This window comes from Zosterops lateralis (assembly GCF_965231275.1).
Source record: "Zosterops lateralis genome assembly, chromosome: 5".
NCBI classification, from domain to species: domain Eukaryota; kingdom Metazoa; phylum Chordata; class Aves; order Passeriformes; family Zosteropidae; genus Zosterops; species Zosterops lateralis.
The window spans coordinates 21822661-21838781 of NC_139766.1; positions in this window are offsets into that span (position 1 = coordinate 21822661).

Below are 16121 nucleotides of genomic sequence, written 5' to 3' on the forward strand. Positions count from 1 at the left end.
GAGAATTAAAATGAATAAAGGTTTCCTACCTGGTGATAAAAAATTTAATCCTTTTTAGAGGTGTTCACATGTCATTAAACTCTCCTTCCACAGTGCTCTGATGGAGTTCAGTGAATTTCAATATGGATTATAGAACTACAGAGGTTTCGGTGAGACACCTTTAATCTGTTTTTCTAAAATTACAATAACTCTATCTACTATAAGAGGATATAGGGTTGATTTCAAATCAGAACAGATCATAGAGCCCGCAGGTCTAAATAGTGGTTTGAAATCTCAGATTTGGCAGTGATTTGGAAAAGGCTGAGATAACTACATGTAGCAAATTATTTTTCTTCTCTGTATGCACAGGCAGACAAGGAGATGAGGATAACTGAAATAGGATGTTTGATGTCTCAGTAATTTTAGAGAGCTTTTAATAATGCACTCCCTTTTATCCAAAGGAATAACTTTAAATTACTTCAAGGTACTTCACAAACACTGCAAAATAAGATGAAATTGAAGACTTGAGAACGTAACGGATTAGATAAAAAGAAAAATTAAAGTGAAGTTGTTGTTTGTGGCTTAACAAATCTATGAATAATAGCCATGGATTGCAAATATGACTAATGAATTTGGATATCTCTATTCTCTATGGCTAACATTAAATATAGTATTGAATCTGTTTTTAGAGCAAGTAAAATCAGTGTTTTGGAAAAATGTCTCTTTTTCTGACACCTAGACTTAAATACTTAGTCACATTAAAAAAAAAAATCAGTTACCTGAACTTCTCCCATGTTACTTTCAGAAGTGTTTCATCCTTTCATGAAAGGATGTGATTCAACCTCCATTTACAGTAATTTGACAGAGGTGTATTTTAATTCTTCATATAAAAACATGGAAACTTTTTATATCTGTAAAAGCTTAAAAACCTATAAAAACTATATACAATATAAAAAATAAAAGTGTACGTAAAATATAACTGTATTTTCACATAAATTAGTAACACTTCTACTTGTATTTACAATTTGAATATTTGTGGTTTTGTTTATCCATGTTGGTTTTTATTATTTAGGTCAATAAAAACCAGTGATTTACTGTAAATCTGTATATTTCTGAGTCTCATGAGCAATGTCTGAGGGAACTGGGTCTGATGAGCCTCAAGGAAACGAAGCTCAAGGGGGAATCTCATCACTCCCTTTAAACACTGTACAGTCACTGATAAATAGGGAAAGCATGAGGTATTTGCCCACAGCTACCTGAAAGGAGATGGTGGTGAGGTGGGGCTCAGCCTCTTCTCCCAAGTAATAAGTAAGAGAACAAGAGAAAACGACCTCAAGTTGCACCAGGGGAAGATAAATTTGGACATTAGGAAAAATTTCTTCAACTCAAGGGTTCTTAAAAGGGTTCTCAGGGCATTAAAACAGGCTGCCCTGGAGAAGTGGATGAAGTCACCATTGTGGAGGTATTTCACGACATGTAGATATGGTGCTTAGGGACATGGTTTAGTGGTGGGCTAGGCAATGCTGCATTGGACTCAATTAACTAAAAGATCCTTTTCAACCTGAATATTGCTATCACAGTTCACATTTTCAAATGTAACTATTTTTATTGTAACACCCAACTATCAGAAATCAAAGTCTTAACATGAAGAGACTTTGAAAATAAATATCACAGTAAGTGATTAAAAAGGGATACATCGGGCTAACAAAATTCTGCAGCTATTTTTATAACTGAGATATGAGAAAAATATTATTAAAAACCCAAAATGGTTGCTGCGTTTACTATGTGGAGATATCTGAAGTTGCACAATATGACTTGGGTTAAGAAAGAAACTGAAGATAATTATATAAATTCAATCTTTTTCAGTTGCACATCAGACCTCTGAGACTAAGCATTGCACAGACCATGACAAATATAACATACTTCCTACTTTGTAGTCTTCTCTCCAAACCTAAATACTTGCATGGATCTTGCTGGTTCTGGAATTAGCAGTATAGTACGGATAGGCTTTTCCCTGATGTACATGTCAGTGGAATAATTTTTTTTTTTTTTTTTTTTTTTTTTTTTTTAAATTAAAATTTCTCTTAAATGCACAGAGAAGGCTTGAAGTGGATTTAAGAGGACTGAGAATGTACACAACCCTACAGTTGTTAGATTTCTAGAAGATTGCACAGGACAGTCAATAGCTGCTAAGCAGTTAGATGTCCATAAAACTGCACCTGAAATCTGATACTGCTATGATGTTTCCTAATTAAAATTAGAGCATGTTTACAAAAAGGATAATGTAAGTATCTTTTCAGGCTGTCCTGGACTACTGTAGAAATTTGTGGCAGTTTCCATTTTCTAGTTACCCACTTTTCCTGGCTTTTAATGAATTCCCTTATCAAAGCTGAAAGTATTTGCACATCTTGCAGAATTCTTCAACACCAAATTTATCCCAGAGGTACTTTGGAATTAATTTTAATAGAAATTTTTTGTGCTGGAGAAATCATTCTATATTTCAGCACTCTCCATGATATGACAATGCTGCATACAGACATTTTTAATATTCTCTCCAGGTATACCCCTGTGGCTACTGCTAAGGCTCCTTGCTCTACAACTGTTCCTGCTGGGGGAAAGGTGTTGCTATAGCTGCAGGCTAATAGTAACTGCCACTGCTGATTTGATGCCAGTTAGTCTGTATCTGCAGAGTCAAGAAAAAGCTCTCTCTTTGTCTACCCTTTGCATCTTTGGAGCTAATTACTTTTGCTCATCAGTAACAAAATATTTACGTGGTTTTGCCTGATGAAGTAGGAGCAGAAAAATTCACTGCTCAAATTCAGATGCTCACAACCATACGTTATGCTAATGGTGACATTCAGACATACTTAAGGAAAAGCAACATATACCAAATTTCAAAATATTTAATTAACCTCCAAGATATGAGTGAAGTGAAATTACGAACACTTTAAAATGAAATTTTTAAGCTAAGAGAGGGAAAAGGTTAAGCTAATGCACTTCACCTTCAATACAGTGAGCTTTTTTTTTCTCATTCATTCTGAAGTTTATAATAACGTGACTGATGAAGCAGGATCAGATTCTTCATTAATAAGCCACATCAAAGCCTAAGGCTTACATATCATATTGTCCTACATATTTTCTTTTTCTCTTGATCACTGCCTAAACTCCACCCCTTGTGCTGAATCTCAGAAATACAGTCTTTTTGTGTCAAGACTAGATAATAACGCCCAGAGAAGTTATGGATGTCACACCCCTGGAAATGTTGAAGAGCAGATTGGACTGGGCCCTGAGTGACCTGATCTTGTCAAAGTGACATTTGACATGGTGGAAAGGTTGGAACTAGGTGATTTCTAAGGTCTCTTCCAATCCAAATCATTCCATGATTCTATGAATAGCTCAATGCAAATTACAGTTATTTTCAGTGTCTAACTGTAGTACAAGCTGCTCTTAAGCCCTTCCTTAACAATATTCATTTTTTCAGGCATAGCAGTGCTTCCTGCATTTTCACCCTTCTCTTTCCTTCTGTCAAGAAAACTCTTCTTACCTCAGGATAACTACTACTAGCTATCATGAACTGTAATTTAATCAAGAAATATTTCGGTTTACTGGAAGGTAAGATCACTAAGGTCAATTCCGTGCTACCACCTGGAGTTCAGCTCAGAAAGTTCACTTCACCTTAAGAGCTACACACATTTTTTTCAGTGTGGACAAGTTTCAGATGGTTTGGCTTTTTCTCCTCCATATATCTTGTTTCTTTGTGATTTTACACTACTATGCATCTGATTTATGCTTAGATTGAAATTAAGCTTTTTTAGGAAGGAAATTCTGAAAAGTAATAAAACTGACTCAGGTCACCTGCAGCTTGGCTCCTTGCCCTTAGCACTGCAGTTGATAGCATTAGTGATCTATGACAACAGTGCAAAGAAATTTTGTAGATAATTCTATATCATTTTGTGTTCATATTTAATTTGCATTATGTAAGTTCAAAGGACTGCCTTTATTTTGAAGAAAATATCAGTACATCCACTAAATAAATCATTCTTGGCTTAGTACAGATTAAAATTAATTTGTTATTGAAGATTTAGTAAAACTTAATTTTCTCTTCTGTCTTTCATATAATAGTGTGTGTATATATTTAGCCAGAATTCTGTCAGCACTTCCATTTTATGACTCTTTTTGCCCATTTAATACATCAAAGGAACAGTGTTTCTCTGACACAGTGAGGTTAAACACAACTTTTACATATAAGACATTTCAGTTACAATGGACACATATGAATTAGGATATGAACTGTGGAGAAATTATCTCAAAGCTGTCATTTCTGCACTCATGCAGAAATATTTTTCAAACTTACAAGTTGTCAATTAGTCATGATGCAGCAATCTGTTTCCTAGTGTTAGTCCTAGCTCATACAGAGACAGTTTAAAAGTTTTTGTAATATACTCAGTTCTCACTTCAGTCCCAGATCTATTTTACAGAGAAATTGTTGGGATTTTAACTAATGTTATTTGAATTCTAGGACTACAGACTGTAAATTTAACTCCCAGATTTGAAAGAACATTTATCTAAATACTCTGAATGAACTGAAGGTTTTATGCAAGGATTTCTTGTTTGTTTTGTTTGGGGTTTTTTTCTTGTTTTTTTTTTTTTGTTTTTTTTTTTTTTTATTATAAAAGATGAATATGTGATCTTTAACTGCGCAGTTGAGAAACTGCATGGTATGTACGAAAAAAGAGTGAAGAAAATAAAATATTTGTTCTCAAAAAAATTCTGTATCAGGGCTGTAGCAAAAGACATTGGATTGAAATAAATGTAAAAAAATGTACAAAAGTTCAACAGCTTATCACAGGTGTGAAAGTATGAAGGGGACTTCGTGCCCTCCATAAGTAGCTGGAGTTGCAACACAGCACTACAAGAATATTTATTAATTGGCATTAAATCCTTTCTTGTTATTTACTGTTATGTGACACTTTTTTTAGTATTCAAAGAAATACATCTTTACTTAAATATTGCTAATGAAATTATGAATTAAATCAAAATATTCCATATAAGAGGTCCCATTCCAGAGATGATCTTATCTTAACCAAAGACCTGAAGAAGCAAGAAATGAAGGAGAAACCAATATAAAAAAGAATTTCAGGCACTAAAATATTACAAAGGGATGACTTGGGTAAAACTACAGTCAATATTATTCCCAGGTGCAAGTCTGAGAGGTAATTTACAGTCAAAAGGTTTCTGAAGGCAGAGCATCTTGCACAGAGGCTCTAAAGCAGAGATACTAACAATATCATGAGATGGAGTCCACGGGGTTGACCCTCTTGTGTCTATTTGTGGCTGTTGACTCTTACCCTCTCACCATGGACCTCCATGAGGGGCATGACTCTGCCTTCTTGGTGACCTGCTGGTAGGTACAGCAGCCTGTTATATCTTCTAAAATCCTTCTCCTCTCCAAGCTTAACAAGTCCAGACCCCTCAGCTCCTCTCACAGCATCTGGTCTCTGATCAGCTTTTGGGTCCTGTTAAATTTACTCCAAATAATACATGTCTTTCCTTTATTGGAGAGCCCCAAACTGGATCAGGATACTAAACCACATGGATGCAAGACATTAAATGTGGTCTCACAGAGCTGACAAGTGGTTGTTCTGACACACCTGGTCGTTCTCAGCCTTTTCTGTTGCCAGGACACACTGCTGCCTCCTATTTGGCTTCCCAGCTGCTTCACTCCCCAGCAGAGTTCTCAGTAGAGCTACTCTTCACTTCCAGTCAGACTCCATCTTATATTATTGCAGGAGAACATAAGAAAAATTTTGCATTTGTTTTGGTTGAATTTCAGAAGGTTGATGGTGATCCATCCCCAAATACCATCTGGGTCGCTGAGTGACAGCCCTGTCCTCAAGAGTATCCACTGGTACACCTCTGCCCTACTTTAGTGTCATATGCAAAATATTAAATGCTATTAAATCATATGAAGATGATTATATTCCTGATTTTTTTTCCTTTTAAAGTTTTAAAACCACCCTGGAATTAGCAGTGATTGCAAGGTCATGAAATCCTTGTGGTTAAAAAAACACTGCGTAAAGGATAACATTTTGTAAAATATCACCAGAGCTTAACATCAGCATTTTCTTCAATCACAGTTCAGCTAAAACCCTCACTGTTCTGCACCAAAACAGACAGAACAGATCACAAACCGTACCGTTTAAATGACACTAAACCATTACACAGATTGTCCTGACACCCTCACACATAACACTACAAGGGAATAAGGCTAAAAGGATCAGCATTGCTTAAAAATAAACTAGCATTCAGTCTTCAAAATATAGTCAGAATGAGAGTTTGGGACCAGAATTAAGAAGTCCTCTGACAACGTTATGAGCCTGCAACCAGAACAACTTTTTCAATTAAATTATTTCAGAAGAAACAACTGAGAGGATAACATAACATCTCATCAGAGAATGAAAGAGGTTATTCATCCTGTCTAAGTTCATCCATTCTTAGTACTTCCATCCCCTGTGGAAGGCATCTCATTTTTCTCAAGTGACCCCTGTGTTTTTTGCCTGAGCAACTATGTCTGACAGCCTGTTTCACACATTTATCATTCTCTGCATGAAAAAAAGTGTTCCTGACACCTATGTTGAATGGGATTATTTTTCTTAAATCAGCATTGTTGGTTTTTTTTTTTTTTATTCTGAAAATAAGCCACATTGTTTTGGTTCTTTGTATTTTCCACGTTTTGCATTTAAACTTTTCGTAACAATTCTCTTTTCCTCATATGGTGATTCCTAATTTGAGGTTGTCCATGTTTAGCTGCATTTTATTGCTGGCTTTTATCGTCAGAGTCAATATGTTTGATATTATATTTTCTTATTTCTGCAGTATTAGTGTCCTGCAAGACAATTCATATTATTTTTATCTGAATGTTGTAATTTTACATAAGAAAACCATACAGAGCTGCTGAAACTTTCCCTAGGTTTGATGAAACACATTCATCAAACAAATTCACAGCTGATGTGAGATTCAAGTTTTCCTAAATTTCAGCTATGATGATTTAGCTCAGAACTGCCTCAAAATATGTGGAAATGCAAGAAGTCTTTTTCTGATTTATATGCTTGCACACTTTTATTACATTTAACACATATAAAATATTTCTGAAATATATTGTACTGATTCCATAATATTTATTCTAATATTTATCCTAATACACCTCCCTTGTCCAGGCTATTTTTCAGCTTTCTAAAATTTTGTCTTGCTTGATCATTGGAGGTGTCTACCTATTTCAGGTGAGAGTTTCCTCATGCGTGACAGTCTTTACAAAAGTCTAATCAGTACATATAGTAATTTCCTACACACTGGGAAGTGTTGTAAACCTCTTCCTTGTTATACCAAAGATCAAAAAAGAGAACAAAACTCCTCTGAGACCTGATTTCCTACCAGTACTGCTTTCAAGCTGGAACAAATGAGAGCAGAATCATAATTTTACCACTGGTAAAATATATCTGTGTAGCTTTTAGATTCAGTTAATAAACATTCCCAGACAAATGAACATATTGATCACTGTCTGTTCCTTAATAATGTAAAACAAAGTACTCATGCTCTATTTTATATCTGTGATGCATAAAGTATAATACATCCTGTGATGTCTGTTTCACTAATTTTATGACAGCTGACGCTTGTCAAATTTGCTTTACCATAGCAGTTTAATTTCTATTTGCTTTCTGCTGTATGTATGAACTATGTATTTAAAAGTGATTTACTAATTTTAATGTGCAAATGTAGGAATTTAAACACAGTTTATCATCTCATCTTTGATTAAAAGGCAGTGAAACTCCTGGAGTAACTAGGCTAATCAATAAGTTGATTAGACAACTCTTGAGCTGTTGGGATCTATTTATACCAAAGAAGCGAGTTACAGTGCCTTTAGTCAGTTGGGTTAAATTCTAAATTCTAGAACAAGGGGCAGATGTTCAGGCTTTCCAGTTTTTAAAATTTCACTCAAGCCTCAGAAAACGCACTTTTAAGTGTTAACTTGGGAAAACATTATAAAACCTTTTGAAGCAGAGAAAATACTCTTCTCTCTATTTTTGCAAGGAATGCTTCTTGTTGAAAAAGAACTTCAAATTTACCCCATGGACTTACAGGGAAAAGAATAAAACTTAAAAAACCCCCAAAAAACAACAACAACAAAAAAAAACCCACCAAAAAGACCCTTCCACTGTTTACTGTTTTTCATCCTCTGCTTCAGTAATTCCCATGGTTGCTCATGCTTTAATATTTCAGAAACATTTTCAAGGGCAACTATCCACTGTTAAAAGATTCTGCACTGCAGCCACTTTTCTGACAAGTTGACTAGTTAGGTTAAGGGTCCTCCTATTTACATTTGCTCTTGAGCTTTAATACCTCAGATATTCTTCTTCCACAGTTGAGTCTCTAAATCTAATGTACAAGACTTTTCAGCAATCTTTTAATTCAAACACTCATTTAATGCACAAAAATCCCATTTTGAAAATCAGCTTTTGAATAGTAGAAACTGAATAATAGAAACATAAAACCCACAAAATACCATTCAAATTTTAATCATAAAATCTAAAAAGAAAGTTCAGTCTACTGCAATGAACTGAATTTAATTTCCTCATTTTTTTATTCACTTATTTCTTTATGTATTTAAGTTAAAGCAACTATTATATGGTTTCAAAGGAAAACATATTATTTGAAGGAAAAATATGTAGTTTCTGTCCAGTATCACTAGCTGAATGTAAGTCTCAGATTGATCATTCCTAAACTAAAAATACTAATATTCTTCCAAGATAGATAGCTCTTACTTATCTATTAAAGAGTAAATCAGTTACACTATGCAACTTGTTGACAGACAAGGCAGATTGACTGATACATTAAAAAATGAATCCAGAAAAAAGGAGACTATTCCTCTCTCTTCTTTCTCTCTCCCATCAGTCTCAACAAAGTCCGTCTTTGCAGCCTGAGACAGAATTAAAAAAGAAAATTATTGTCTATCACTTTAGGAAGCAGTAATATAACATATGAATCTAGCTCATTCACTCTAGGAAAAGGTAATACGCGTGTGTAAGCTAAAAAAGGCAGAATGATCATATTATTTCTGAATGTTTCTGTGTCTATAAAAGGCCCCCTTCCTTTCAAGCGCTTCTACACATTTGTTCAGTAATGCCAACAGCATATTTACAGCACTGAGTTCACTAAGTTTGACATGGTCTCCAATCTTTCAAAAGGTGTTTCCCTAGAGGATCATTTGAAAATATTCATATCTAGCATTAGTTTGTGCTAGTAATATTTTACTATCAGACATCATTCAAATCAAATTTCTTGATGTCGTAACTTGAAATGGAGATTCCAGACAATACATCATTAACATGAACAATCACCTAGTCAGCATGATTTTAAAAATAACCTCTTACCTGAAAATGTGGAAAGAGCTTCTGGTATAGAAGATGTCCCTTTTTAAATTCCTGCTGTCTCTCAGAGAACAACATCAATTGACTAGATTTGCTGTTAGTGGAAGTCTTTCAATTAACCTCAATTGCTTTTAAAACAAAGATAAACCTTATGATTTTCTAGACTGGCGGGACTTTGATTCATTAGACTTTTTCTCATTTTGATCTGTATGCTTTGTTTCATTACCACCTTGCCCCTCTTTCCTAGATCTTTGGGTATATAAGGAAATCCAAGGACCTTTCTCTGAACAAAAATAAGATTTAGAACCATAGAAAGATGTGAGGTTTTTATGATTCTTTCAGTTCTCTTTTCTGTCCTCTTGGAACAAGCCATTATCAAACACAAAATTTTATGTTTTGTTTCATTCCTGGGAAAAAAAGAATAACATACAATACATAATTCAACTGTCCCAGCACCTCAAAAGTAGCTTTTTTTGACCTCTTAGCAGATTCTCTTCAGTCAAAATACATCTTACAGACGCACTCTCATTCTGTTCAGCACCACGATGATGGTATGATTGGCACTTGATGGCTTTTTCTGTGAGTTAGCATTCAGTTCAAGGTTTCACAGCTTCTTGGGTGAGACAGACTGAACTGTGGCCTGTTGCTGACTTTTGTCAGTTTACACACCTGTAAGAGGCACAATCCATCTAATATGAAACATCAAGAAGAAAAGAGAGCATCAGCCCATACTGCTGCCATCTAACTTCAGTAAGTCTTCTCTTAAAAAGTGTGAAAGTTCAAATCATACTCTTGAGACTACATGAATTATTGATATCTCTAATTTAACTCATGTCAACACCTGGCTTGTATCCTGTCTTAAAGTTATCTTTGTTTTCTTGATCCCTGATACATGGAACTATAGCACAGACTACATTTTTTTTTCCCATGCTTTGTTACTGTATTTTATATTTCTGCAAAATCATATAGATAAATGTGTAGACAAGTAGACTTACATTGTAGAAGATATCTCTCCAGGAAAGAAAAAAAAAGAAGAAGACAACAAAACAAGATTAATGTGTTCTAGAAGAGAAAAGTAAGCAATGCAGAAGTGAACAGCAGAAAAGTCCTGAAACCACGTAACAATAAAGATCCAGAATAATAAAGCACATTTACACAGGTAATTTCATCTTCAGTTTTAAGCAATGGCTTTATTGATTCTCTGCTTCTGAAGTGCAGTGAAGCCAACCTTAACTCTGTTGCCTGCTCCCAGGCTAGCTTCTAAATCCCTAATTTTAATTTTCTTTTCCTGCTTCTCTTCTGTTTTCTATTGATCAGATTCTTTATATTGCTTACACATACTTCACAGATTCATTTGAAAGGCTTTTGCCTGCTTTCAGATGTGTAATATTTTTATCTCTGTGCCTTTATATAGATGAAAATATAATTCCTTAATAAACCCAACAAAGCAAAGAAGAGCATATCTGATACAAGTATTGTGTATTTCATGAACATTCAGCAAACTTGAAGATTTTATTGCTGTTGTAAGACTTAGGGGCCAAATATAAATTCATAGAAGCATATAAACCTTTGTTTATTTAAAAAATGCATCCCTTTCAGCATTTCCTTATGGATAAGTTAATTGAAACACTTGGTGGAAACTGGCTCATTTAAACATAGAATTGCTGTTAAAATACGTATTAAATTAAAAAGTTGACATTTAAGGAAACTATACATGGAGATTATCCTCACTGACACTGTAAATTCTTTTAAACAATACTTTATGGGTCTGGAAGGCTAATCTGCTGTCATGCTGCATTTATCAAGGTCATGTGGAAAAGAAACTGTCATTTATAGTCTGTTTTGGTGGGTTGACCCTGGCTGGATGCCAGGTGCCCACCAAAGCCGTTCTATGACTGCCCTTAGCTGGACAAAGGAGTGGAAGTATTACAAAAGGCTCGTGGGTTGAGATAAGGACAAGGGAGAGGCACTCACCAGTTACCATCATGGGCAAAACTGACTTGGCTTGGGGAAAATTAAATTAATTTATAACCAATCATAGCAGATTACGATAATGAGAAATAAAAACTAATTCTTAAAATTCCTCTCCCCCCTCTCTTTCTCCTGGGTTTAAGTTCACTCCTGATTTTCTCTACCTTCTCCCATCAGTGGTGCAGGGGGTCAAGTAGTTGCATTCAGTTCATCACATGCTGTTTCTTATTCTCCTGACTCCTCACACTCATCCCCTGCTACATCATGGAGAACCTTCTAGAGGAGACCATCCTCCATGAACTCTTCTAACATGAGTCCTTCCCACAGGCTGCAGCTGTTCATGAACTGCTCCAGTGTGGGCCCCTTCCACAGGGAGGGACCAGGAGGTGCAGTCCTTCAGGAACCAGTTGCTCTGGCATGGGTCCACCATGGGGTCACAAGTCCTGCCAGCAAACCTGCTCCAGCGTGGGCTTGTCTGTCCATGTGGACACAGCTCCTGCCAGGAGCCTGTTTCAGTTAGGGCTTTCCACAGGGTCACAGCATCCTTTGGGCATCTACATGTTCCACCGTGGGGTCCTCCCCAGAGGCTACAGGTGAATCTCTGCTATAGATTTAAATATATATACACAATTCCCTGTTTTTATATACTTTATGAAAAACTCTATTTTTTTTTTTTTTCTGATTGAAGCTGAATATATATGGATTATTTAGAGTATATCACCATTACCATATGATTCCTTTCACTGTCAGAACTGGAGTCTGCATAGGTGCAGTGAGTTGACTATTACTCTTAAATTATTTGAGACAGAGTTATGCACCAAAGTCTGAAACTCTAAGAATGGTTTTGAAAGTAAACATTCTTATAACATGAAAACAGAAAGCATTTGCATTTGTGAACGCTATATGATTCCTTTGTTTTAAAGTTTACTCTGTTTTAAAAGTAGGAGCTGTTTTTAAAAGAAAGAAAAAGCTGCTTGTTGCAGTAAGCTTGTATGCAAAATAAACTTTTTTTCCTGCTTTGTGGAATAACCTATTTCAATAGCAGATGTACTAGTGGTTTGATACATATATATGCAAACCCAAATGTAGGGTATAGTGCTTTCTATAGTACTTTCTTAGCAAGCACCAAAACGTAGAAAAAGACTGTTCAGGTGAACAGTGCAGCTTCTGTTACAGGAGACCATTTTCCAACAGCCAGCTGTCTTCTGTTTATGACATTTTGCTGTGAATTTGGAAAAGAGATTCCAAGACTATCACATAAACATCAAAGTGTTTATATGAATGCCTCTCCAATAGAGACACCTATCCATGAAGGGCCTTCTGGTGTTGCTTGGAGCATTTTCACATTCTTTGTGACAGTTCAAGGAACAGGAACATCAGGTGAGGCATGTTTCCATCAGACAACTTTGGATTTTTTTTTAATCTTCCTCCTTTTCTAAGCCTTATTACTTTATACTTTGAATATGGGTTTGCTTCAGAGCAAAAGCAAAAAATAAAAATTGAAATCTTCAAAGTTTAAATATGTCAAGAACATATTCTGTTCTGTTCTACCCAGGGGTCTGTTGGAGACTGATATTCAGAAGAGACATGAATTGCTGAAGTTCTCATCATAAAAACATGGTTTTTTAATAAAAGCACTAGCAGTTTCTTCTGTCAAAATCTAGTCTAATGTCCAGCTTGTCAGTCAACAGCATTGTTTAAAGACTATGACAGAATCACAGAAACAATTAGGTTAGGAAAGACCTCTGAGATCATCGAGCTCAACCCAAACTCCACCTTGCCAAGCAGACCATGGCCCTGAGTGCCACATCCACCTGGCCACACCCTCCTTTCAGGCAGTTGTAGAGAGGTCACCCCCAAAGCCTTTTCTCCAGGCTAAACCTCCAGCTCCCTCAGCTGCTTCTGACAGGACTTGTTCTCCAGACACTTCACCAATTATCTTGCCCTTCTCTTTACTCACTCCATTTCTCAATTTTCTTCCTGAAGCGAAGGTTCCAGAACTGGACAGAATGTGATATGTGGCCTTGCCAGTGCTCAGTACAGCAGAAGACTCACTTCCCTGGTCCTGCTGACCACACTGTTTTTCATATACAGGCATTGATTTCTAATTTGTAACTGCAGTAAGAATTTACAAAAGTCATCGTCAACAATTTAATTTTTGTTGTTGTTGTTGTTGTTTAGAAAGAGATGTTTTTACTTTAAATAAATATTTAAATAAAATAGAAGTCAGTCTCCAAATACCATCACAGGAAAGGCAGTTAGAATTAGAGATATAATTTGAATTTATTGCTAACAAAATCAGAGCAAGATAATGAGAAGTAAAATAAGAGTTTAAAAACATTCCCCCCACCCCTCTGAGAGTTCTACTTCCTCCCTCTCAGCAGCACAGGGAGACAGGGAATGGGAGTTATGGTCACTTCATTACATGTTTTTCCTGCTACCCAGGGAGAGGAGTCTTTTGGCTGCTCCAGCAGGGGGGCCCTCCCATAAGAGACAATTCTCCATGAACTTCTCCAGTGTTTAAGGAGAATTCCTTAATTAAGGAATTATATTTTCATCTATATAAAGGCACAGAGATAAAAATGTTACACATCTGAAAATCCATCCCACGGGTGACAGTTGTCCACAAACTGCTGCAATGTTGGTCACTTTTCCATGAGTGCAGTCTTTCAAGGACAGACTCTTCCTGTGTAGGGCTCCAAAGGGTCACAAGTCCTACCAACAAACCTGATCCAGGATGGGCTCCTCTCTGATAGAAAGACCATGGGTCTGCAAGTCCCTGCCAGAGCCTGCTCCAGACAGGCCTCCCACAGGGTCACAGCCTCCTCTCAGGCATCCACCTGCTCCAATGTGGGTCTTTTCCACAGGCCACAAGTGGATCTCAGCATCCTGGTGTTCCACCATGGGCTGGAGGGGCAGAGCTGCCTCACCACGGTCTGCACCAGGGGCTGCAGGGGGATCTCAGCTCTGGTGCCTGGAGCAGCTCCTGCCCCTCCTGCTCCACTAACCTGGGTGTCTGCAGAGTTGTTCCTCTCGTATGTTCTCACTCCTCTCTTCTCTGGCCACAATAACATCTGCACAATACCCTTTTCCTTCTTCTTCAAATGTTTTCACAGTCATTACCACAACTTCTGATTGGCCCAGCCTTGGCCAGTAGCACATCCATCCTTGGAGCTGCCCGGGATTGGCTTTGCCAGACATGGAGGAAACTTCTGGAAGCTTCTCACAGAAGCCATCCCTGCTGACAAAATATGGCCACATTAATCCAATACAATATTGGATCAAGACTAAAACAATAATTCTCATACCCTGTTTGCATTGTTTACTTCTAAAGGTTCACCTTCATGGAGACATACTGATTTGACTACATCAATTTAAAATGTCAATATAAATAACACAGATTTGGCAATTATGGATGAACATAAAGGACATTCTAAATTCAAAGTTTATTAATATAAATCCCAGGATCTTAGAAAGAATGCTTTTGCCTCAGTTTTTTCCTAACAAGGATTCTTTCCTTCTGTTGTCAGGTTCTGATAGCTGAAATCTCACTTATTGCACAAGAATGTAAACAATAATAGGAGCTCATTAGAATGACACTTTCTTCCCTCACAATGTTTTCTCTCAATGTGAATTTAATTGGCTGACTGACAGATGCAACAAACACTAGAATCCTAAGATATGTGAAAAGCAAAGGCAGGAAAGTTCAACTGCTATGACAAAAACTGAACAAAAATTCTATTTAATCATGGCATTGTATAGTAGCCTCATCATCTCACTTTTCTTTAGATAGAATGGTATTTTTTTCATTTTTAGCAAAGTTTTCTGATTAAATACTATGGCAGTTTACTTAATCTGAATTAAATACATCTGCAGGAAAAAAAAAAAACCACCAAATTTATGGAAAATTTGCAGGAATATATAAAATCCTCAGCAAACAAGAAAATTTTTGTTTTTCAAAAAAGGTATGATTTATTTACTAGAAGATATTTTTCTTCTATTTTTATGGACTCTGCACTCTGTAGAATATGAATGCATATGCCAGTGAGCAGTGATGAGGTTCACAGAAATGAATGATAGATAAGAGTACAGTGCTCTCAGTGGAGGACATAAGCATCATTTTAGCCTCCCACATGTGCAGTCGTGTCTTTGCCCTTCGATAATGAGACTCTCAATATTTGCATCACAAACAAATGGCAGATGATATTCAAAAGCCATAAGATTACTTCCATTTATGTCACTAAATCTCTGCCCCAGAGATGGTTTTCCCAGAGCTGCTGGCATATAAGCAGCTCAGATGCATGAGCTAGAATCCCTGTAGAATGGTACAAGAGGAAAACTCTTCAGATTTTTAATTATTTGTCATTATCAGGTAACGCAATTGCACATTACACAGTAAGGCCCCAGGTATGTGTGACCTCTACTTATTTTTGACCTGTTCTGACTCATTAAACTAATAGAGTACAAGCTAGAAAATCAATTAAAGAACGGATTAATTTTGCTATGTAACTTTTGCTAACTATTCACTTGTGTGTCACATTTGGAATGGGAAAACAACATGTTAGAAATCATTACAAAAATCATTCACTGACCTCCAGTACAAAGAATGCCAGTGAGACTAGCCTGGTGTCGCACAAGCAGCCAAGACATTGCTAGCTTCTGCCAGCAGTCTACTTTAGAAAGTAATATATAGTTAAAACAACTGCCCTCTGGCCTTGTCCAAGACCCTGCAGAAAGCTGATCCAG